Consider the following 24,471-nt stretch of genomic DNA (forward strand, 5'->3'; position numbering starts at 1 on the left):
TTTCTGGTATTGCGTTTTTGTCGGTGTTTTAAATTTGACTTTAGGGCTGTTTAGTCATTCACAACACACCCATATATAGATATAGATATGCAAGTATGTGTGTGTGTGTGTGTGTGTGTGTGTGTGTGTGTGTGTGTGTGTGTGTGTGTGTGTATATATATATATATATATATGTATATGTGTATATGTATATATATATATATATATATATATATATATATATATATATATATATATATATAAATATATATACATATATATATACATTATATATAACAAATGGTCAAAATGTTTAATGACCAGCACAAAAATCATCAACCAAAACACATCATCCATTCATTATAGCACAACAACAACATACCAGAGTGACACACAGTACATCGAAAAAGGAAGGAAATTTCCTTTCCAATGTACTTCTCATTTAAAGGTGAGTACAGTGACTGAAACCATAGATTTGTTCAAGGACCTGGGTATATGGGTAGATCCAGCTATCAGTTTTTCTAATCACACTGTGAAAGTAGCAGACTCCAAATCCAACTTCAGACCAGTGACAAGTGGAGTACCACAGGGTTCAGTCCTGAATCCTCTCCTGTTTGGTATTTACTTTTCTGAAGTACAAGCTAACACAGAAGGCCTCTGGCTAACGAAGTTCGCAGATGACTGCAAACTAGGAGCCATAATCAAAACTCCTAACGATGTGGACATACTACAAAAGGGCCTCACTGAGACAGATGCCTGGTGACAAAGCCATGGTCTCAAACTCAATGCCAAAAAATGCAGTGTCATCCCCTTTGGTAAAAACTCTGTACCCATGAGCTACCACATAGGTGGTAGTCTACTTAACACAGAAAGTTTGATAAGAGACCTTGGGACACAGGTGGACAGTAGTCTGTCCTTTGATAATCACATTGCCACAGTAGTCAGGAAATCCTTCCATGTGGCACACCTCATCACAAAAGGTTTCTCATCCAGGAAAAAAGAGGTCATTGTTCCCCTCTACTCATCACTCATTAGACCCATTATAGAGTACAACGCCCCTTTTTGTATGTACCTCACAAGACATCTACAACAACTGGGAAGGCCACAAAAATACCTCATAAAGAGGATTACCAGCCTCAAACAGATGCCCTACGCAGACCGTCTCAAAATACTCCAGCTTCACTCCATCGCATACCGCCTACTCAGAGGCAATCTCTGCCTAACATACAAAGCTATGTCAAACCCAGAGCTGTTGGACATGCTCCACTTAAAGAAATCCCAATCCCTCCGAGCTACACGCTGTAGGGACCTAAACCTTGTCACCACAGTAAACAGTACATGCTGGAGGGATAGAGTCCTGTCCCAGAGACTTCCCATACTCTGGAACAGACTACCTATCTATATCAAACAAAGCTCCACATTACCACTCGTCAAGAAAAATCGATTGGATGGGAAATAGGAAATTCACCCCGGGGATCACCTTTATGGCTCTGCTCGACAGGGGCACAGGAAAATAATTTTCTTGTTTTGCAAAAGCCAGAGTACCTTTTTGGCTAGGCTTATATAGGCCCTAGGGCCAATAGCCTAGTACCTACCTATGAACCTATATAAGCCAATTTATTAATGATAGTTAGAGAACTAAAGGTTGTATAAAAAGATTTATAAAGTCTAGGAAATCAGAAGGGTTGAAGTCATTGTTTGTTAGTTATATTAGACCAAAACTCCAGTATGGAATAACAATATGGAAACCTTATAAGAAAACAAGCACAAGTAAACTGGAAAGAGTACAGCAGAAATATACCAAGGGCATCCATGGATGTCAAAATTTAAGTTGTTATGAAAGACTACAATATATAAACTTGCACAGTGTTTTGTATAGATATTTAAGAGGAGACCTTATTCAGGTATATAAAGCATTTAGAGATGACTGTTTCTGGGAATGTTTGGTGTTATCAAAAAGTAGGGGAGAATCATCAGACAATCTATGCAGAAAATTCTATAGGAATGAGAAGTGCACAAATTGGTTCTCTGACATAGTAGCTGATGCATGGAACAGAGTACCAAATTGTATTAAATCAAGTACTAGCATAGATATTTTTAAGAACAGCCTGGACACTTATTATGGGAACAACTGTTTTGATATATTGGCAGGCTAGAAGGTCATTAATGCCCGTGCATGAAATATTTGTATGTATGTATGTATGTATGTACTCATATCCCTACCACACATTCAGCACTTTCTCCACCTTAGTAATATGTGCTAATCCTGATCCTAACCTTGCCCTGCTCCTAACCCTAATGTGCAACGTACCTTAAAAAGGGCCTTTAGTTAACCCTAAAACAGACACACTTGTACACAAACTCCCAGGCCCACCACTTGCCTTTATCCACCAACCAGAACACACCCAAATTAACATTCATACAAACGGTCTTTCGATAAGGTCTTACAGCAGCTCACTTGTGTTGAACAAATGTGTGTCAACCAAGTCAACTATAACCACACACACACACACACACACACACACACACACACACACACACACACACACACACACACACACACACGAGTCTATGTCGTTTGATCTAACCATTAAACACAAGTGATCAAAACACACTTCATCTAACAAAGCATAACTCAAAAACATTAAAAAATGTTTTTGCGGGGGGGGGGTGGTAAGTCCCCTTGCACCAGTCTCACACCTCAAAATTATGTATAACAACTCCACATTCACATTACAATGGAAGAAGGGGAAAAAACATGAAGAGACCCACCATGTCATAAAAACCAACAATCTATGATTAAGCAGACTGTAATATTACTTATAAATCTATAACATAACTAATATTGTTGATTAAAAATCATTATAAACATTCCTTATTATCAGAGTTATTACTTGCTAAAATATTCTGTAGAATATTATTAGAGCACCTGTGATTAGATCTCTTTTTTAGATTACTTGTGACTAGATAAAGTGATAATTAGGATATAGGATACTGCCTGTCATTATTAGTTGATTTGTTCATACAGAAAAACATTGGTACAGCTGATTGAAACTCAGTTGAAGCACATGCTGGCTTTTTTGATATTCAGGACTGAAGCACAGTGGGGATCGTGAGGTATGACATTTTTCCCACTGCAATGCAGTCTCAAGTTCATATGTATAATAACCAGGGTTATGGGGGTGCATGGGGCCCCCCTGCAAAATAAGTATTTGATGTGTTTTATTGTTTATTTTGATCAGCTGAATTTCAATCTACAAAAGTTGATGATTTGATGATCTGTGGCTCAATGTACTGTGTTGTCACATATGTCCGAGACCATATGATTGAAGTTTTGAAACTTCGAACACTTTACATTGAGATCTCTTTACAGTGTGGAACAGGAGATTTACCATTTTCCTCGCTGTAAAGCGATCTCGGCGTTGGTATATCTAATCAGCAGGGGGAGTGGGAGGTGCAGGAGGCCTGCAAAAATGTGAAGGTAATCTTTTTTGTGTTCTTTTATGATTTTTGTTGTAGTGTTCGAAGTTTCAAAACTTCAATCATATGGTCTCAGCCATATGGGTTTCAAAGTATTGAAATTTTGATAAAACAAAATAGACCCATATATATATATATATATATATATATATATATATATATATATATATATATATATATGTGTGTGTGTGTGTGTGTGTGTCCAGCCATGTGTTTATATATCTTGTTTAATTTTGATTCATAATTTACTTAATGTATGTATTACCCTCTATTCAAAGAGCTATTTTCATACAGATTCTGTATTGCTCATCAGTGTCTGGTAAAGCTTCCTGAGTAATTTTTTGGGAGATGTTCCAGGTTATCTGGTATGCATATGAGTGCGGAGTCACCTGCACATTGTATTAGGGAGGCCTGTTGTGTGGATCTGTGGAGGGCATAGGTGAGAATGTTAAAGAGAAGACCAATGATAGAGCCTTTTGCTGCACTTGTGGTAACTGGGAGATGTTCAACGTGTGACACTGCTGCAGTCATTACACTTGGGTTATCCTGCCGTCAGGCGGTTCCCCAGTCGGCTTGAGTTCCAAAGTCTTGGTCCGGTGTCGGTTGCTGTCGCTTCTTCCCTGACGTCAGTGTGCCAGGGGGATATAAGATGCAGCCGATGCCATTTTCTTCAGTCTTTCTTGCCACGCGGTGCCTGAAGCAGAAGAAGTTCGCAAGTGCCGGTCGGCCGACTCCTGAGATTTTCATACCGAATCCAGAACCGAAGTCTTCTAAAAAGCTAAGTACCCCGTTGGGGAAACTTTTTCTTGCCTCAGACCAATGTCAGTAAAAGTTAGTAATTGTATTTCTTGTGGGAAGCAAATACCTCATAAGGATTTCCACTCCTACTATATCCCATGCCTAGGTCCTGACCACGACATCACTGGTTGTCGGTTTTGTGCTAGGTTTAACAAGCGCACTATTAAACGTCGGTTTGATTTTGCCCAACATTATTTTAACAGAAAATTTAATTACACTATGCCATTGGAAATTCCGACAACCGGAATTCATAAAAAGCGCAAGGACAAGGACAGGCATCCGAGGCCCAAGACTGACGATGAGGCCTCTTCTAGGCCGGTCGCCGGTTCTCTGGTTTTCAGTGAGGCACCTACGCAGCCCCTGATGACCGCTTCAATAGAACCACAGACCGCCTCCGACTTCCATGTGGAGCTGGCTGGGCCTTCGGATGCCCATGCAATTCAAATTACCGAGCTTAATCCTACAGAGGGAGCCGAAGTAGCTGAACATTCCATAGCTTCAGAGGGTGTTTTCAGACCTACACAGTTAACAATTAAACCCTCTGTTAAGACTAAGCCTCCCATAAAAGCAAAGAAACAGACACAGCAATCTCCAGGGCAGGCTTCCATGCCTAAGAAACAAATGCTAAAAATGGCTTTAGACCTAATCACCCTGATCAGAGGGTCCCAGCCCCCTCCAGATAAAAGGCCCAGACAAGAAGCAGACTATGAATCTTCAGACCAGGTGTCCATTTCCTCTGACTCATCCTCAGACCTAGGGTATTCCTTACCCCCTTATGAGGATTCTGATGCTGAGGAATCCATTCCATCAGCTTCTCCGCCTGAGGACTACTCCTTTGGGGAGACCTTACATACCATGAGGGAGCATTTCCACTGGAAAGGCCAAGATTACTCAGAATCCAAGAAAAGGCTCAGAGACTTCCTTTTATTGCCTCAACACAGACCCCTTGCTATTCTGCCAGTGTTAGATATTGCGGATGATGTATACACTGAATCCAGCTTAAACCCTGACTCCTTACCACCAGCCCCAGTTAAGCCAGATAGATATTACAGAGTCCCTGACTCTCACAAATTTCTATACAAAAGCCCTGTTGCTGACCTTGAAACTATTTCTCAGGGACCCAAAGGGATTAAGGCCTCATCAGCTAAAAACCCAGTCCCCTCTGACAGAGATTCTAGAGCATTAGACAGATGGGGCAAGAAATTTTATACATCTGCAACTTTAGCCATGAGAGCCTTAAATTGCCAGTTTCACATGCTAAAATATCAGCAATTTTTAATTCTCAGTTGAAACAAAAGATGCTTCCAGATTCAGATCCTCCTAATTTGAAAGAAATGCAGGATTTATTGCATGCAGCTGAACAAGTGGGAAAACATACTTTGCAATGTGGTTTTGATTCCTTAGAGGCCTCCTGTAGAGCAGCAGTTACAGGCTCTGTCATTAGAAGGCATGCTTGGTTAAAAGAACATACGTTACCAGATCATGTGAAGGCCAAATTACTGGATGCACCTTTGCAATGGGATGTGTTGTTTGGAGTTAAGGCAGAGGAGGTATTAAAAAAGATGGAAGATAAGGCAAAATGTATGCAAATGGTCAAAGATTTCTTACAGGTTCAACCTCCTCATTTTAGCAGAAATTGGCCAACAAAAAATTGGTCCTTTACAGTCACAGACAGACCTCAAAGGGGCAGATATAGACATCCAGGAGGTAGAGGTCAGACACAAGGCCCTTACAGACCTCAACAATGGGGTGCACCAGGCCAGAAAGAAGGGGAAGACAGACTTCAACCTTATAAAAAACAATCTCAATGACTTCCCAGTACAGCTGCCAAACAGCTCTCTCTTGGCAGCCCCCTTAGGAGGAAAACTGGCTCTTTTCTATCACAATTGGCATTGCATCATCAAAGACAAATGGGTTCTCAACATCATATCTCAATGTTACAGGTTCCACTTCCACACTCTTCCAAGGATAAAAGGAATGCCAAATCTGCCACCAAATCAATGAGCAGAGGCTCAAAAACAAATTACAACACTCATGGACATGAGAGTTATTCAAAAGGTACCACCACAAGAGCAAGGACAAGGATTTAACTCAAGACTCTTTCTGGTTCCCAGAAAGGACAAAGCCTGGAGACCCATTCTGGACCTTTCTTCTCTGAACACTTACCTGGATATTCCGAAATTCAAAATGTTGACACTAAAGCAGCTTCTTCCCATGCTGGGCAAGAAAGCTTGGCTCGTGACTTTGGACCTCAAAGAGGCATACCTGCATGCCCCTATCAGACAAAACTGCAGAAGATACCTCAGATTTCTAGCAAGTTCAATGCACTATCAATTCTCTGCACTTCCCTTTGGCTTATCTACTGTGCCCAGGGTCTTCACAAAGTGCCTGGCACCAGCATTTTGCAGGCAAAACGGAATTCAAATTTACCCATACCTGGACGATTGCCTAATCCAAGCAGAGAGCAAGGACATTCTTCTAAAGCATCTGGCGTACATAAAAAAGTTATTAAGTTGCCTGGGGTACACAGTAAACAAAAAGAAATCAAAACTAGTGCCCTCACAACAGAGAATATTCCTGGGTGCTAGCTTAAACACAACGGCCCAGATGGCTTATCTCACGCCAGATAAGCAAGGACAACTGACTCAATACTTTCAATTGATGGCAACAAAGACCCAACTCCCTGCAAGAAAAATTCTGCAGGCCATGGGCTACATGGCATCTTGCATACTACTAATTCCATATGCCAGACTGCATATGAGGAAACTACAATGGTACCTAAAGAGTGTATGGTCTCTACACTGTCAAAATTTGGAAACAGTTATACCACTAATTCCTTGCCTACAACAGGAGTTTCAATGGTGGGCTCAAGCTTGTCACCTCAACAAGGGACAGCCTTTTACTCAACCCACAGCCAGGCAGACACTGACAACAGATGCATTGGATTACGCCTGGAGAGCACACATGGCAGGAAAATGTATTCAGGGCGAGTGGTCCGCAGAACAAAGACATCTCCACATCAATCAAAAAGAGATGCTAGCTGTACAAAATGCAATTATATCTTTCAAGGACCTGCTACATCCAGGACAACTACTACTAAAGACAGACAACACCACAGTTATGTGGTACTTAAACAAGAAAGGGGGCACACACTCCTACCTCCTCTGCAGACAAGCCATGAACTTGTGGAACACAGCTTTAAACTACCAAGTTCATCTGCAGGCACAATTCCTGCCAGGAGAGAAAAACACACTGGCAGACGACCTAAGCAGAAACATCATGGATCCTCATGAATAGCAATAGAGTCCACATATATTCAGAATGATAGCACAAAAATGGGGGAAACCAGACATAGATCTGTTTGCAACCCCAATGAACTGCCAACTATAGAAATTCTGCACAAGGAGCTACCATCCACAAGCATGGAAAGTGGATGCCCTCTCATTCAGCTGGAAAAAACTACAAGTATACGCTTTCCCTCCTTTACCTCTTCTTCAAAGGTATTCATAAAAGCCAGGCAGGAAGAGCCAAAGATGATCCTGATTGCACCAGACTGGCCTCGCCAGCACTGGTACCCAATGTTAAAGAACTTAGCACAAGAACCACCCTGGATTTTGCCTCAAATCCCACAGCTGTTGACACAGCTGTAGACTCCCTATGCTGTGGAATAAAATCCCGGTCCATGTGAGGCAGAGCACCTCGCTGGCTCTGTTCAAGAGAAATCTTGACCTGTGGATGGGAGATCGTAGGTTTACCCTGGGAATAATCTCTGTGTCACTGCTGGACAGAGGCACAACAAACTAATGGGCACAGTATTTTTTCATATAAGGGGTGGCGTAAGCCACAAAACTTTGGGCTAGGCTTATAAATGCCTTAGGGCAGATAGCCTAGTATAAACCTATGAACCTATGAACAACACAACAATCAGATACTTCACAGCCAGCTAAAGACCTTAAAACTAGCTGCATGGAAAATTCCTTAACCAAGCAAGCATTGCCTCTCTCCAAAGCTGTTATGGATGTCATTCTGGAGGCCAGAAGACCTAGCACCAGAAAAGCCTACTTGGATAAATGGAAGAGATTCTGTGCCTGGAACCAAGCACACAGCCTTGACCCTCTTGTACCAAACATTCCTCAGATACTTCAATACTTAACTGAGATGCTGGACAAGGGCCTCTCCTTCTCATCGATCAAGATTCATGCCTCAGCCATTTCTGCTCATTACAACACGGATCCACCATTTTTTTCAAATCCTTTGCTCAAACAGTACCTCAGAGGGGCTAAAAACATGAGACCGCCCCGTAGAGCACCTACACCAACTTGGGACCTCAACTTTGTTTTGGAAAAATTTACTTTACCTCCTTTTGAGCCAGCTAACACAGCAGATTTAAAATACATCTCTTGGAAGACTCTCTGCTACTAGCAACAACATCAGCATGAAGAGTTTCAGAATTACAGGCACTAATGGCAGTGGAATCTTTCCTCATCTTCCACCAGGACAGGGTGTCCTTAAGAACTAACCCTACGTTTATGTCAAAGGTGGTATCAAGTGTGGCTCTAAACCAAACTATTCACTTGCCAACTTTTTATCCAAAACCACAGAATAAAGGGGAAAGATTACTACATTCCTTGGACATTCACAGACAGTTACGCTTCTACTTGGACAAAACCAAAGCTTTCAGAAAATCTGAGCAATTATTGGTAGCATACGCTGCAGGAGCACAGGGAAAAGCCATTTCAAAGCAGACTATTTCAAAATGGATAGCTCACTGTATACGTTTTTGCTATACCCACCATGGGAAACCTGTACCTAGCAGCATTAGATCTCACTCCACCAGGGCAACAGACACTTCAACTGCCTACCTCAGAGGAGTGCCTACCAAGGATATTTTAGAAGCAGCAACATGGAGTTCTGTCCATACCTTCACCAAACATTACCATTTGCCTTTATATTCCAAATCCAGAGCTGGCTTTGCCACTGCTGTGCTGCAGGGCCTTATAGCCACCCCTAATGCCTTATAGATCCATCCTCCCTACCTCAGCTTTGGGATTACACCCAAGTGTAATGACTGCAGGAATGTCACATGATGAACATAGTACAGTTTTGTACCTGCCATAAATGTAGATGTTCGAGTGTAGACACTGCTGCAGTCCAGGTTACCCTCCCTCCTTCCCCTCTAACTTTCTGGTACGTACCTAGCTCTTCTACCCTTATTTCCTAAAGGGAGTATTTGTGGTAATTAAAAATGGTTGTTTGCTTTTCTTTTATATATATTTTACTAGCAATTTGCAAGGCCTACCAATTTGGGGGCACCTGACATCTGGGGCAAAAAACTGAAGAAAATGGCATCGGCTGCATCTTATATCCCCCTGGCGCACTGACGTCAGGGAAGAAGTGACAGCAACTGATGCCGGACCAAGACTTTGGAACTCAGATCGACTGGGGAACCGTCTGACGGCAGGATAACCCAAGTGTAATGACTGCAGCAGTGTCTACAGTCGAACATCTACATTTATGGTAGGTACAAAACTGTACTGTATGGAGAGAAGCTGGAGTGCCATTTTACTGACTGATAGCCACAGAAGGTTGGACTGAGATATACCTAGTGAGAATATCTGAAGTAGAAGGTTGCCATGACAAATTGTGTCAAAGACTTTAGACAGCTATAAAAATAAGGAAGAGCCTATTTTGACATCATCTCTTTCTTTATTGGCATTATCTATAAGGGTTAGAAGTGACGGCTTGCACCTGTCACCCCTGGGATTCCGGATATTGGCTAAGGCTCTTGCCACCCCCATAGTGCCTTTTTTAGGCAAGGCTCAAATTCTAAACCTACCACCCTAGAAAACAAAAACGGGAAGAAACTAAGGGTAATGCTGCTCAATGCCAGAAGTCTAAATCTCAAAATGCACGCATTCGAGGCCCTTCTCAGTATGGAGAACATTGATGTCTGTGCTGTGACTGAAACCTGGTTCAAGGCTCCTGAGAGCACCCCGGCACTATCAGGTTTTACCTCATATCATGCGTTCCGGCCCCAAAACCCGGACCATACCACAAAAGGAGGGGGTGTATCCATATTCATCAAGGATACCCACACCTCCAGGTTGGTGGCTACACATGAAGCATCGGAAACCATCCAGGTGCAATTAACCATAGGCAAAACTGCTCTACGATTTGTAGCATGCTACAGGCCACCCTCTCAAACTCAGGAAACCCACACAGCCTTCCTGAAGACACTGGAGGGTATAAATGTATCACCAAACACCATCATATTGGGTGACTTCAACTACCCGAATATAGACTGGGAACATTACTCAAGCCCCAATTTTCTAGCCCAAAGGTTCCTGGAGTTCATAAATTTAAATGCCATGGAACAACTAGTCACCGTCCCCACAAGAGGAGAAAATATACTAGATCTCATCATCACAAACATGGGGACAAAATGCTCCACACCGGAAGTATATCCCTCTTTGGTGAGATCAGATCATAAACTAATCTCACTAGAAATCCACATCCCGCCCCCACCCCAAACAAAGACCACAGTGAAGAACTTCTCTAAAGCAAACTTCACACTACTCAAGACAGGTGTGGTATCCTTCAAGGCCCCCGAGCCAATGGAAACCACAACCCAATCTACGGAAGCCCTTACAAATGCCTTCTATGAACACCTTCAGGACTGCATGGATCAGGCAATCCCAAATAAAACCAAGACTCTTTCCACCAAGGGCAAACGTCCAGTCTGGTGGACCCCAGCCATAAACAAACTTTACAATAAGAGGAGAAAGCTATTACATGATAGAGCAAAATCCCAAAAAGGGAAGGCATCTTTGATCAGTACTAGCAAGAAACTATGATCCCTCATAAAATCATCCAAGGCCAACTTTGAGAAAAAATTGCCATAGATTCAAAAGACAATCATAAGGCCTTCTTCAGCTATGTCAGAAACCTGGGTGGAAACTCCCAGATATGCTCAGAATTAGTCCAAAATGATACAAAAATCACTGAACCCACAGACATTGCCAACATACTGGCAGACAGGTTCAGCGCAAACTTCACCCCCTCTCCCCCCCAAAAGGAGAGATAACTATCCCAACAGAGTGTAGCCTCCCAGACATCTCAAATGCGCAGGTGAAAGCTGCTCTCTCTAAAGCTAAAAACACAGCATCAATGGGACCGGATGGTGTCCCCGGCTGTGTGCTACATGAACTCAATGAAGAACTAAACCCGCACATAAGGCAGCTGTTTAATCTTAGCCTTACCACAGGACATGTGCCCAAGGAGTGGCGACGGCAACTGTGGTCCCACTCCACAAAGGCGGTGCCTCTACGGACCCTGGTAATTACCGCCCCATAAGCTTAACAAGCCTGGTCTGCAAAGCTATGGAGAGGATCATAATGGAACTCATAAACAAGGACATAGGGGACTTGCAGACCTTGGACCCAACCCAGTTTGGCTTTGTCAAGGGCAGATCTTGCCTTTTGAACTTGGTCGACTTCTTCAAACAGTTACCAAGGCCATTGATGAGGAAAGGCAGTCCATACAGCCTACCTTGACCTTGCAAAAGCTTTCGACACAATACCCCACTCGGGTATCATAGAGAAACTTACCAGCTTAAATGTAAACCCATATGTCACAAGATGGGTTGCAAACTGGCTAAAGGACAGAACCCACAGGGTTAGAGTTGCTGGAGCCATGTCAGACTCCAAGCCGGTTACAAGTAGTGTACCACAGGACTCAGTCCTTGCTCCCCTATTGTTCGGCATCTACTTCTCAGAAGTACAGGCAAACATAGGAGGACTATGGCTGACAAAGTTTGCGGATGACTGCAAACTGGGTGCCATAGTGGATAGTACATCGGACACAGACATCCTTCAGAGGGTCTCACGGAAACTGATAGCTGGTGCCAGAGCCATGGCCTGAAGTTAAACGCAAAAAGTGCATAGTCATACCCTTCGGGAAAACAAGGTAACCCCAAGCTACCATATAGATGGCAACCCACTAAGCACAGAAGAGGTTATCAGGGACCTGGGTACCCAGGTTGACAGTGGCCTCTCGTTTGACACTCCCATTGCTAAAGTGGTTCGAAGACCTTCTACATTGCCCATCTGATCTTGAAGGGATTCACATCCAGATCAAGTGAGGTCATTGTTCCCCTGTACTCTTCACTTATCAGACCAATGATCGAGTACAATGCCCCATTCGGGATGTATCTCACCCGACACCTGCAGCAATTGGAGAGACCCCAAAAGTTCCTCACCAAAAGGATAAAGGGACTCCAAAACCTGTCATATACTGCCAGACTGAAGAAACTCCAACTCTATTCAGTTGCATACCGTCTGCTCAGAGGTGACCTGTGCCTGACATACAAGGCCATGACCAACCCGGAATTAATGGACATGCTGCACCTCAAAAAATCCAAATCCACCAGAACCACTAGAGCAAGTGACTTAATCCTTAGCACGGATATAAATAGGACGTGCTGGAGGGATAGATTTATCACCCAGAGACTCTCCATGCTGTGGAATAAAAGCCCAGTCCATGTGAGGCAGAGCACCTCGCTGGCTCTGTTCAAGAGAAATCTTGACCGGTGGATGGGAGATCGTAGGTTTACCCCGGGAATCATCTCTGTGTCACTGCTGGACAGAGGCACAACAAACTAATGGGCACATTATTTCTAACATAAGGGGTGGCGTAAGCCACATAACTTTGGGCTAGGCTTATAAATGCCTTAGGGCAGATAGCCTAGTGTAAACCTATGAACCTATAAACCTATGACTCTGGGAGGGACAGAAGTTATGTTGTATGAGGGATAGGAGTTCTTTCTGCATGAGATAGTTTATCAGTTGTTTCTGAGTACATTTTTCAAGTATTTTGGAGAAGGGGGATAAAGAAGGTGGGTTTAGCATAATGGTTAAAATCTTCACCTCATAGCCACAAAGCACAGAGAAATTCTGACCTTGGTTTACTGACTAAGCTTAAAATGGCTGTTCAAAACCATTAGCCTAGTATTTATAGTATTTACCTAAGAACCTGAAATTACTTTATGTCTAAAGTTAGAGATACCTGTAAAATAGCCACTTTTGTGTAGGAGGATAACGTGGGTTTTTTTCCAGAGAGAGAGGGATTTTTTGAATGACCTATTTATGAACCTTGAGACAGGATGGGCAATGCTATTGGCTGCTACTTTAAGGTACATACATGGAAAGTCATCAGCTGAAGTAAAGCATTGTTTGAGTTTGTTTAAGAGTAGTTTTATATAGGCCCAGGTGTGAAGGTGATACTTAGACTAGAAGTACCTGGGGGGGGGGGGTGCAACTTGACATTTGCTGGGGCTCCCAAAATGCTAACACCGGCCCTGGATGTGTAGTTGTTGGGCAGGGATTGGGAGTTGGGAGGGTGGCCTAATGGTTAAAGTGTTTGCCTTACAAACACAAGGTGCAGGGTTTGAGTCTCACAAGGGATAATTGGCTAGGCTTAAAATGGCTCGCAAGGGCAGTTAGCTTAGTACTAATCTATGAACCTGAGTCTCTTTTTGGGTGGGAGGTTTGCAGAATGGTTAAGGTGTTCACCTTGCAGGCAAAAGGTGCAGGGTTTGATTCTCACATGGGGTAACTGGCTGGGCTTAAAATGGCCCACAAGGGCAATTAGCCTAGTGCTAATCTATGAAGCTTTACTAATCTATGAAGGGATGAGATTATATGCTGGGGAATCCTAGGTTAGGGACACGGTACTGTCTATGGAATAAGAGCTGAATTATGTTGCAGTTTTGAGTGGTGAGTTATTGGGAGAGGGGTTAGGGTTGAATTTTTGGCAAGGGTAAAATGTATTTAATGGTTGACCAGAACTGTTTAGGGCTGTGCTAACTAGTCCTCTGAATATTGTTATAGTGTAGCCTTTTGTCTTCATTTGTTTGCTTGTTAGTACAGTTGCAGAGCATTCTGAAGTTTTCAAGACACTGTGGTGTTTTATATTTCTGCCATCCGTCCCATGTTTTTATTTATCCTGCATTAACATGCTTCTCTTTTTGGAGAGCCAAACTGCATTATTTATTTGTAGTCTTTTCCTTCTAGAAGGTGCAAGGTTATTTAGGATATTTAGCAAAGTTGTACTGAATCCATTTAAAGCATCATCTAAGGGTGGATTTTTAGACTATTCCAGTTAATATATGATGGGGTAGTAATGGATGTTTCTGGATTTAATTTGTACAGTTTGCATGTTGTTTTATAAACATGCCATTTATTTGGATGTGTGAGATGTCTGGGAGATGGTCACTGACAGAATAACTGTGATGGTGAATTCACTAGGGTCTGATATTAGGATCCAGTTTAATAAAAGAGTCTGATGTGTTACTATAATGTGTGGGGCTATTAATTAGCTGCATTAAACCATTTGAAGTTAATGCTGGATGTAGAGGAGTTAGAGGCTGTATCCAACCAATTGATATTGACATCACATAGTAGTATTTTTTTCTTGTGGAATTTTTATGGATATCCAATGCTTAATAGCTGAAGTGTAGTTGTATTGTCATCAGGAGGATTATAAATAGGTTCATGGGTGTTTACTAGGCTAATGACCACAAGGGCCTTTTTAAGCCTAACCATGCACCCCAAATTTCTGACAAGTTCTGATACCCTTGATAAGTGTAAGCAAAGGCTTGGGAGATGAAACATTTACAAGCAGGGTTCTGTGAGATGAACCATTTACAGGCTGTCTGTGTCCATTAGAGACACAGACGCCAAACCAGGGATGAACTTCCTGCTCCCCATCCAGTTGTCCAAGTTACAGTTGAATTGGGTTAGGGAGGAACTCTGCTTCACATGAAAAATGGGGAGATTGCTTCAGAGACGGGGTAGTCTCTGGGATAGATACCTGTCTGTCCGGCAGGTCCTATTTATATCGCAGGCATGATTTAAGTCTTTACAACGGGTAACTCTTATGCTGTTTGGTTTGTGGATATGCAGGAGGCCCATCAGAGTGGGGGTCTGGCAATGCCCTTTATGCCATGCATAGATCTTCCCTCAAAAGCCTGTAGGAGACAAAATACAGGGATAAGGCCTTGAGGCAGTCTGCATTGGACATTTTACTTATGCCCTGTATTCTTTGGGTCTATATTATATTTTCAGAAGTTTCAAACATTGAACACCATATGGTCGGCACCATATGAGCAATGCTTGAAATTTTGAAAATACAATAAAAAAATAAAAATAAAAACCTATACTTACCTAAATGCTGTAGGCAGGGGGCAAGCCCCTTGCACCCCCTCATGTTGGGAGCTGTGCCCCCCCACCCCCGCTTCTTAAATATTCCTACTCCAAGATCGCACTGCATTAAATGGAAAATATTCCGTACAATGATTTCCGTGTTACGCGCGTGACGTTTCGACCAGTCGGGTTCGCTCAGTATGCGTTCGCCATTTACAATTTTTGATCACGCAATAAAAACCCTAATCTTGTAGTGAGGAACCTCTGTAGACATTCCAGTTGTTGGATATGCCTGGATAGGTACATACCAAAGTGGGCATTGTATTCAATGATAGGTCTTATGAATGCTGAATACAGTGAAACAATAACCTCCTTAGACTTAGATGCCATAATTTTGTTTATAAGTTGTATAACATATAATAATTTCCTCACTACTATAGACACGTGATGGGCAAAGGCTAGATTACTGTCTATGTGTGTCCCTAAGTCCCTGACTACTGGGTCAACTCTAAGGGGTGTGTTGTCAATGTGACAGTTTTCAGGGATGGATGACTTCCCAAAGGATACTGTTATGCATTTCTTGTCTTTTAATTTTAGTTCATGGCTCTGACACCAGTTGTTTGTATGTGTCATCCCTTCCTGGAGAACTTTTATGTCAGTGTGGGATTCAGTGACAGCTCCTAATTTGCAATCATCTGCATATTTAGTCAGCCAGAGACCATTAACATTGGCCTTGACTTCAGAGAAGTAAATGCCAAAAAAGATTAGTCCAAGGACCGATCCCTGAGGGACTCCACTTGTGACTGGCCTCTTTGAAGAGGTGGATTCCCCATTTCTAACTTCCTGGGTCCTGTCTGTGAGTCAGTTGGCTATCCGCTGGTGACATATGGGTTTGTACCTAACCTCTTGAGTTTGTCAATAATGCCTGAGTTGGGTATTGTGTGAAATGCCTTGGCAAGGTGAAGGTAGGTTGTGTGAACCACTTGCTCTCATCCATTGCTTTGGTGATCTTCTCAAAGAAGTCCACCCAGTTGAATAGGCATGACCTTCCCTTGATAAAACCAAACTGGGTTGGTTCCAGTGTCTGGAGTTTTGCTATATCACTATTGATCATTTCCATGATACTTCTTTCCATGGCTTACATATAAGACAAGTGAGACTTATGGTTCTGTAGTTTCCAGGGTCTGCAGATGGCCCACCTTTGTGCAGAGGGATGACTGTTGCTGTTCTCCATTCATGAGGCATGACGTTTGTTTGGAGGCTACGATTAAATAACAATTCCAGACAGCCTGATAGGTCATATGTCATGGTTTTTAGAAGGCATCCTATTGTCTGGGCCTATTGATGCAGTGTCCTTGGCCTTAGAGGGAGCTTTAAGGACCTGTTCCCTGGTGATAGCAGGGTAAGTTAAAATGACATTAATAGATGTTTGTTTATTTTCAGGAAAGTACTAAGAAGCTCTTCTGAATTGAATGTTGGTGTTGGTTTGCTGTAGTTGAAACATGGTAGCATTTATCTAACCAGATACTTGTAATAGTTGGAATGCCCACAAGGTTTCTCACCAGAAGAATTCAAGGTATGAATGCCCTGTCCTACACTGATCAACTAAAGGCTCTGTCTCTGTTTTCAGTCTCCTACAGGATGTTGAGAAGGGATCTTTGCCTGGCTTACAAGGCTTCTTCAGACCCAGCTCTGATGGATCTGTTACAATGCACAAAACAAACAGCACCAGAAGCATTAGATCCAGGGATCTGAACTTCACTTGTGGGATAAACAGAACATGCTGGAGAGGTTACATCTCAGCTGTACAGATTTTCACAGAATGTCCAGATTTTTGCCTCTTATATTTGGTCTGTTTCTCATAAAATTATGGTTTTCTGGCAAATCATTGGCAAATGTTTGAGGAGTGAGTCAGAAAATAATGTTAGACATTCGAGAGTCAGACTTTCTACCTTTCAGAAATGTATGCTAATGCAAAACTTTTATTCTGTCAACTTTCTAAGTTTTTAAGAGCAATATTTAAAAAAATGTCCCTATTCTTAAGCCTTTACCCCCATTATTTATGTCTTTGTCCAGATTTCTTGCTCTAAGAAGTTGAGAGTTATGCGTGGAGCGACAGATATGTGTCCTCACATTCATGTAAAACAGAGTTTATTCCTGACCCTGTTCAAATGAAACCTTAACAGTTGGATGGGAAATTGTAAATGTACCCCCATGCTGAGCACCATGTCCCTTATGGACAGAGGCCATCAATAAATAAAGCATTATCCTAAAACCCCCATACAATGCTTACTTACCTCCATACTAACATGCCCCCCATAGATGCCAATGATACATGGGACCCAAATGGTTTGGGATCTGCAGCTAGACTTGTAAGGGCCCTAGTTATCGTTTGCCTAGTAACAGCCTATGAAACTATCATATTTTGTATGATCTCTGGTAACAAATTTACTGTTTAGACAATATTCACTGTTTATGCACTCTGACTGCTAAAACAACTTGTACACTGTTTGTAAGTCAGACTCCGACACATAAGTACTAGTGTATGACATGGCACACATTGACATATAAGGACTTCTGTTTCACATGTTGGTGTGTATCTATTATTAAAAATTGTACAAAATAAGAAACAGCTCTGTGTTACCTCATATTTTGCTAATACAGGTCATGTTCTTCTGCATTCATTCCCTTAATTTGCATTGTGTTTCTGGTCTGGGTTGTGCCCTTGTACTAGTCAGGTCAACAAATTAATAGCTAACATAAAAATAAGTAAACATTTCCAGAGTTGCATATGTTTATTAAATAGTATGTGGCTGTGAGGGCAGTAGTGTCAGGTTACAGTGTAAAATAAAAACTTCTGATTTGCAATACAACAGTTGCAATGAAATATTAATGCAACTGGCTTATTAGTAAAGACATAACCTAACCATCTACCAGAAAACAGAGCATTCTGAAGTTAGGTCTGTTTAAGAATGACAAACATTTAATTTCCAGTGCTGTGCAGTGGTAAAGTTTCAATCACATCAAAATTAGAAATTATATCTTTATTTCACTGATATACTCATGTTACACATAAGCTTCTTGCTTCAAATACTTTTTAAAACTGAATTTTCAAAGTCAATAATTAACATCTGTACTATCTTTGCTAGGAATGTTCAGATGTTTCAAACTGAATTTTCAAAAGATAATTTCCCCTAATATGTACTATCTTTGCTAGGAATGTTTAAAAGTCTGACTAACATACAAAGCTATGTCAAACCCAGAGCTGTTGGACATGTTCCACTTAAAAAATACCAATCCCTCCGAGCTGCACGCTCTAGGGACCTAAACCTTGTCACCACAATAAACAGAGCATGCTGGAGGGGTAGATTCCTGTTCCAGAGACTTCCCATACTCTAAAACAAACTTCCTATCTATATCTCTGGCTTCTGGCTTCTTATAATATTTAAAACTGATTAGTTTCAAAGATATGCAACCTCTTGCTATGAATGTAACTGCTTGTGGAGCTTTTCTCCCCTGGTCTCCACTGAAAATGGGTTGCTCTGACCCAGTGGACTTTCCCAGTCAACAAATGCAAATAAATAAAATAAATGTAACATGTTAAAATTAAGATCATTAATACCAGTGGGCTTATCATATGTTCATAGGTGAATATTAGGCTAACTGCCCTGCAGGATCATTTTAAGTGTGTTGTGTCCACCCACCCCTTCTCATTTCAGTCTCATCATTGAATCCCTACCTTTCAAAAACCATTAAAATGTATCAAACAACCTAAAATATCATCATCTCTATCATCTGCTATTGCAATTGTCTCAACTTCCATAACCCTCTGACAGCCAAACCCTGTTACACTCCCAGAATCCTGATTCTAACACTAAAACTCCACTTCTGCTCCCTAACCCTGAGACTCCCTTTCTACCCCTTAGCCATAATACTTTCCTTCTGCTCCTTAAACCTTAGCTCTTCTCTAACTCCTTGAAACTCCTTGACTCTTGACCCTAAGAGTCCCACTTTGCATGTTAGCAGTCTAATTATATGACTTATTCATATTCACTTATACTGTTATCTGCAAACACGTTAACACCTTTCTGAGCACACAGTTTGACAACCAGTGATGCGGCATTTAAACATACGCAGTTCAACAAAGGGCTGTAAAACTTACCTCCGACCGAAGCAGCCCTGATAAAAGGAATGAAACTCTTTAAAAATACAGGAAAGAAGTTTAAGTTTCTCTGTATTGATAATTACACGATTTACTGAGCAGGTCCTTAAAAGATGTGACTGAATATTGGGAAGCACAATCAGTACATTAGTCAGGCAAACATTTACTGTGCTACGGGAACAGAGCAAATGGACAGGTCTTATGAGTGATTGGAATATGCATGCTTTGATTACATTTAAAACAAACCTTTTCTTGTTTAATTCATAGACTGATTCTTGTGTCTGAGATAAGATACAAACAAAATTAGAATGGCGCTTAACTGCCGCACAAAGATACATAGACATGATTGTTTTTTATCAGTTTCCACCTTTTCCGAGTAGCTTTTTGATAACATTGTTGTACTTAAGGGTTGCAAAAGTGGCAGTGACCTCTCCCAGGGTCATGGTGGGACAGTGGTGGTCGGTAGTTTCAATAGTAACATGCTGTTTATTTGCTGGTTAGTGATTTTATCAAGTCTTTGAGTTAGAGTTAGTAGGATAGTCTGTGGGAAACTTGTCTTCAGTTTTTTAAGTATTGCCCTTTATAATACATGGTGCTTTGTTACCCTTGTTAGTGGCTTGAGACTGCTTTTGTCATGTATTAGATTGTCACATTAGTAAGTGACTAAGAATGAGCACTACTAATGAAGTGGCTAGACTGTCATAGCCGATGCCAGTCACTAGCCTTTGAAATTCAGTGTCATTCATCACCCAGACAAGAGATATTTAAAGTTACCGCACAACATAGCTCTCAGCCAGGGACAAATTTCAACAGAATCATGGACAAATCCAGAAAAAATCAGGGGCAGTCAGGGACACTTTCAAAATATTAGTTCTATTAACTTGAGACATTGACAGAAACAGAGCATACAAATTAATATACATTTTCTGAAGTAAAAGAAGTCTATAAGTCTTAATCATTGTCATTATTCATTAAGGGTAATTCACCACCTTTCCTCCAAAAGTCACTAGTTTTAGGAGGGATTAAGAGGGACAGAGCTAAAATTTGAGTCAAAATTAGGGACATCCCTGAAAATCAGGGACAGTTGAGAGGTATGCCACACAATGTTTGAATTGCACAGGTTAAGGTCAGTGTACTAGGATAACTGTTAAGATTACAGAACTCAAAACTAGATAAAAATGGAATGGCAGTGTTTTCAGCATCTAACAGACTGGTGTACTTTAGTGGCATTTAAACCATGCAGGAACCACAGCTGTAATTTTCCCCAATCTGTGCTTATCGTTTATCAGTATGACAGAGCCATATAAAATTTTTTAATACCGTCATTGCTATGGTGGAGGATGTGTGCTGCATTTTAACTGGCTCTTTATATATGCACTGATCATTCATATATTATGCTTAAAGGACAAAACACTGTGTTTATCTGCTTAAGTATGTTTGCGTGTGTAAGCATAGTTTATCACAGATACCACTGTGATCAATAGCAGCTTTGTAGATGCCAGTTTGTTATAGGTTTGATCCTTTATATTTTCAGATATTTGCTTGTTTGCTTAGTCTATGGTTGCAGTTTGTTTCAGCTGTTTTAGCAAGTGCTACTCTTCAGCCACAGAGCTAGACACAGTTTGGGTGTACAGAGTGCTTACCTTTTCTCTGTTGTTATGTAGAGGTAAACTGTGTGCATTTAAGTAAGGATGTGTAAAGGGTCCTGGAGTGACCCAAGCTGCAAAAAAAATCTTGGTTATTTTTTATATGTTTGTTTTGTCGTCATTGTACCTGTAATTTACCATTGATTTGCACATTTTTGATCACGTTAATTTGTTTCTCGGATTTACTGCCGTGGACTTGTATACCATAACATGAATCCTGTGTATGCATGTATTTAGGATCAAAGGTGGTTACGCATGCAGTCCAGAAGACCATTAAGGATCCTAGCCTGAATTCCCCAATTTGCTCAAACCACTGTCTGGATAAGTGACTTAATCAATGTTACACAGCAAGCAAATGAAGGCTGAATGAATCAAACTGTGTACCTCAGGAAGTAGCTCAACAGCTAACAACTTTAATCCTCTTTGCCAGCTGCCAGATGTATTTATTTCATTTTATCTCTTTCCTGTAATGTGTAGGATCTACAACATTTCATGATTCATGCATGGCAACTGCCACCTAAAATTGATAACCGGGTTATGGCACAGCAGTGAATTTTGGACAGGTACCAAGAACTTACTGCTTTTTATTTTGGCTTTGAACTATGTCCTGAGTAGCAGCATGGCACAAGTCCCTCAAGTTGTTTGCATTTACGTTGTTTTGGCTAACACCAAGACTTTATTCACAGTATCATTGTGGTCACATGTTGTCATTTCCCACTAGCACACAGATGATACAGTACAAAAGTATCTGTACCCAAGAGCATGCCTTACCCTTGGGAAGTCCACCCAGAAATCACCCTTATCCTTTGACCAACAGTGCTCAGTTAGTGATGTGATATTCTAGTATACCAAGCAATAAATTCGGCACACTGCACCATTGAGCTTAAGACTGAAAGAAGCTGTTGATGACAATTGACATGACTCCCTAACACATTATTTCAGTGACTGCTAAGTCCGGCCTTTCCCTATCATTGTTAATAGGTGCTGAACTTCTGTATAGTTCACAGCAGTTTGATATCAATAATTTTGCACGCAGGTTACCAGTTTCCTCAGTAGGTATCTTTCTACAGTGGTGAATTTATCCAGTCATTTGCATGCATTTTTGCATGTATGTGCCTTATCAAAGACATGCATATTTTTATATGCATACATGCAACACCCAGCTGTACACATATACATGCACACACTTACATAGTTATAGTACAACTATGCACTTACATGTTGGTATGTGCATATTCAGTCTTCCCCTTTTTCTTTTACATGTGTTCTGTGCATCTGGTGTTGCCTCTGAACTGGACATACTTACAGAGAAAGGGAAATGTACAGTAAAGTCCCTGCAGTATCTTATTTGCATGGGGGTACCATATTTGTAACTGATGTTTAAAAGTTGTAACACACTGATGCACATCTATCATGTGATTATCACAATGGGCAACTGTCAGGCGTGGGATTCTATCCTGTAATCTCCAGTTTCCCTGGCTGACTGTCTAACTGCTTAAACCACACTGACAGTTTGTGCTTCAGCTGGGGGAGCAGATCATCAATTAGTTGCAAGGAAAGCAATTCTATTGGCTAGCTCAGCAACAGTCCTGCAACTAGGTTCTGCACAGATCGTCTGAAGCGCAATGCAGAGTAATGATTTTCCTTTGTCCCTTAGATGGCCTTGACGTGCATTTGCTGAAACGAGGGAAGTCAGCATGAAGAAGCTGTTTTAGTTAAGGTGACAGCAGAATGCAGTTCCACTCCGGGACCTACTTCGATGCTTGGTGCAAACAGAAAGAGAAATATACGGTAATTTCTGGGTCTGCGTATAAACAAGGATAATAACAGCTATCAAATATATCAAAGTAAGCTTTACATGATTTTGAATGAATCTACACTTTGTATTCAACTAAAGATTTACTGTTCTTCAGAGTAAATTGTTTGTTTCCAGTTAAGTTGCACTGCATTTTTCAAGCGCTGTCTTGTATGGTTATTATGAAGTAGCACTTTATTTGTAGAGATTTTGTCATAAATTAACACAACCTCTCTTGACTGCATTGCAGACTTTGAACAACTTGATGATGTGTGGATTTCACTTAGAACATGACATGTTTAATTTAATGAAGAACTATACTCCCACGAGTTACAAATGTTTCCTTTCAGTCAACTTTTTTAGCATAGTTGCTGTGGTTTTAAGTGACTGTATTAGGCTAATTTTATTGTTCAAGCCGCATGTTCATGCCATAACTGGGCAAAGTGTTTTATTATTCAGCAAAGAAAGAATTTTTGTTTCACTGCAAGAGGCAGAATATAAGTCAGACTGCATATAGTACATTGCACGTTATATAACCACAGTAGGCTTTTGACATTGAACGAAATGCAACGACTAACTAAATTAAACTTTTACATTAACTATCATTATTTCAACTTGGCTGTCAGCTAGTTCTCAAGAGTGGTTGAGTTAGAGGGTAAGCTTGAGTCAAACTATGACATTTTGACCTAAAGTAGAGACATTTTCATGTTCAGGGGTGATTTGCAAATGTCCTGGGATAGTTTTTAAAAGCATGTTTATAAATATTTGTGCACACAGTGCCCTGGTTTAGTTTGCGGTAGTGCCTGTTTGCTTTCACCATATTTTCCTGTTAGGTAGTATGTTGTACAATACGGGCTAATTATATTGTGATTACAGCTACATTATAGATTAAGGCCTTCTCTTACAGTAACAATGTAGTGCAGTCATATAAGGCTGTGAGATACTATAAAGCTGTATTCTTTAGTTGTAAGTTTGATTCCTATAGTCTCCAGTTATATACTTTGTAATTCCCAGCATGTCACTTAACCATATTAGTGTTTTTGGATCACTTTGCGAAAGGACACACATATATAATGGGTTAGCCCTGCTAAAAAATTTAATAATAAAATAAGGTGAATATTCTGCACCTTTCATACTGAATTTCATGTATACTACAGTACAAATAATGATCTTTGAATTAAGGATGATTTGGTAAGAAAGTGAGGGAGAATGTCATAGTCAAGCAGAAATTCTTAAAAAAATCCAGAAATGTTCTGAAATTGTGCCATATATAGAACATAAAAAGACATTGCTCAGACGATTTCACGCATATATGTAACTGTTGAGAGGAGTGGGTGTCTTTCCTTTTTTAATTGTCGAATGGGCTTATTACTAATTAGTTGTATAATTATGGGTGAGAATGATGTGTTA

General features: G+C 41.0%; 1 long non-coding RNA gene across 1 annotated transcript in view; it reads left to right on the top strand.

Annotated features, from left to right (window-relative positions):
- The window catches only part of LOC122794427, a 489,792-nt gene that overhangs the window by 416,757 nt on the left and 48,564 nt on the right, over positions 1–24,471 (top strand). The window contains exon 3 of the long non-coding RNA XR_006363643.1: positions 22,924–23,113. This is a non-coding gene — a long non-coding RNA (uncharacterized LOC122794427). The remainder of the gene's footprint in view (positions 1–22,923; positions 23,114–24,471) is intronic.

The sequence above is a fragment of the Protopterus annectens genome, chromosome 2.part1, assembly GCF_019279795.1.
Source record: "Protopterus annectens isolate FY-2018-M chromosome 2.part1, PAN1.0, whole genome shotgun sequence".
NCBI lineage: Eukaryota > Metazoa > Chordata > Ceratodontiformes > Protopteridae > Protopterus > Protopterus annectens.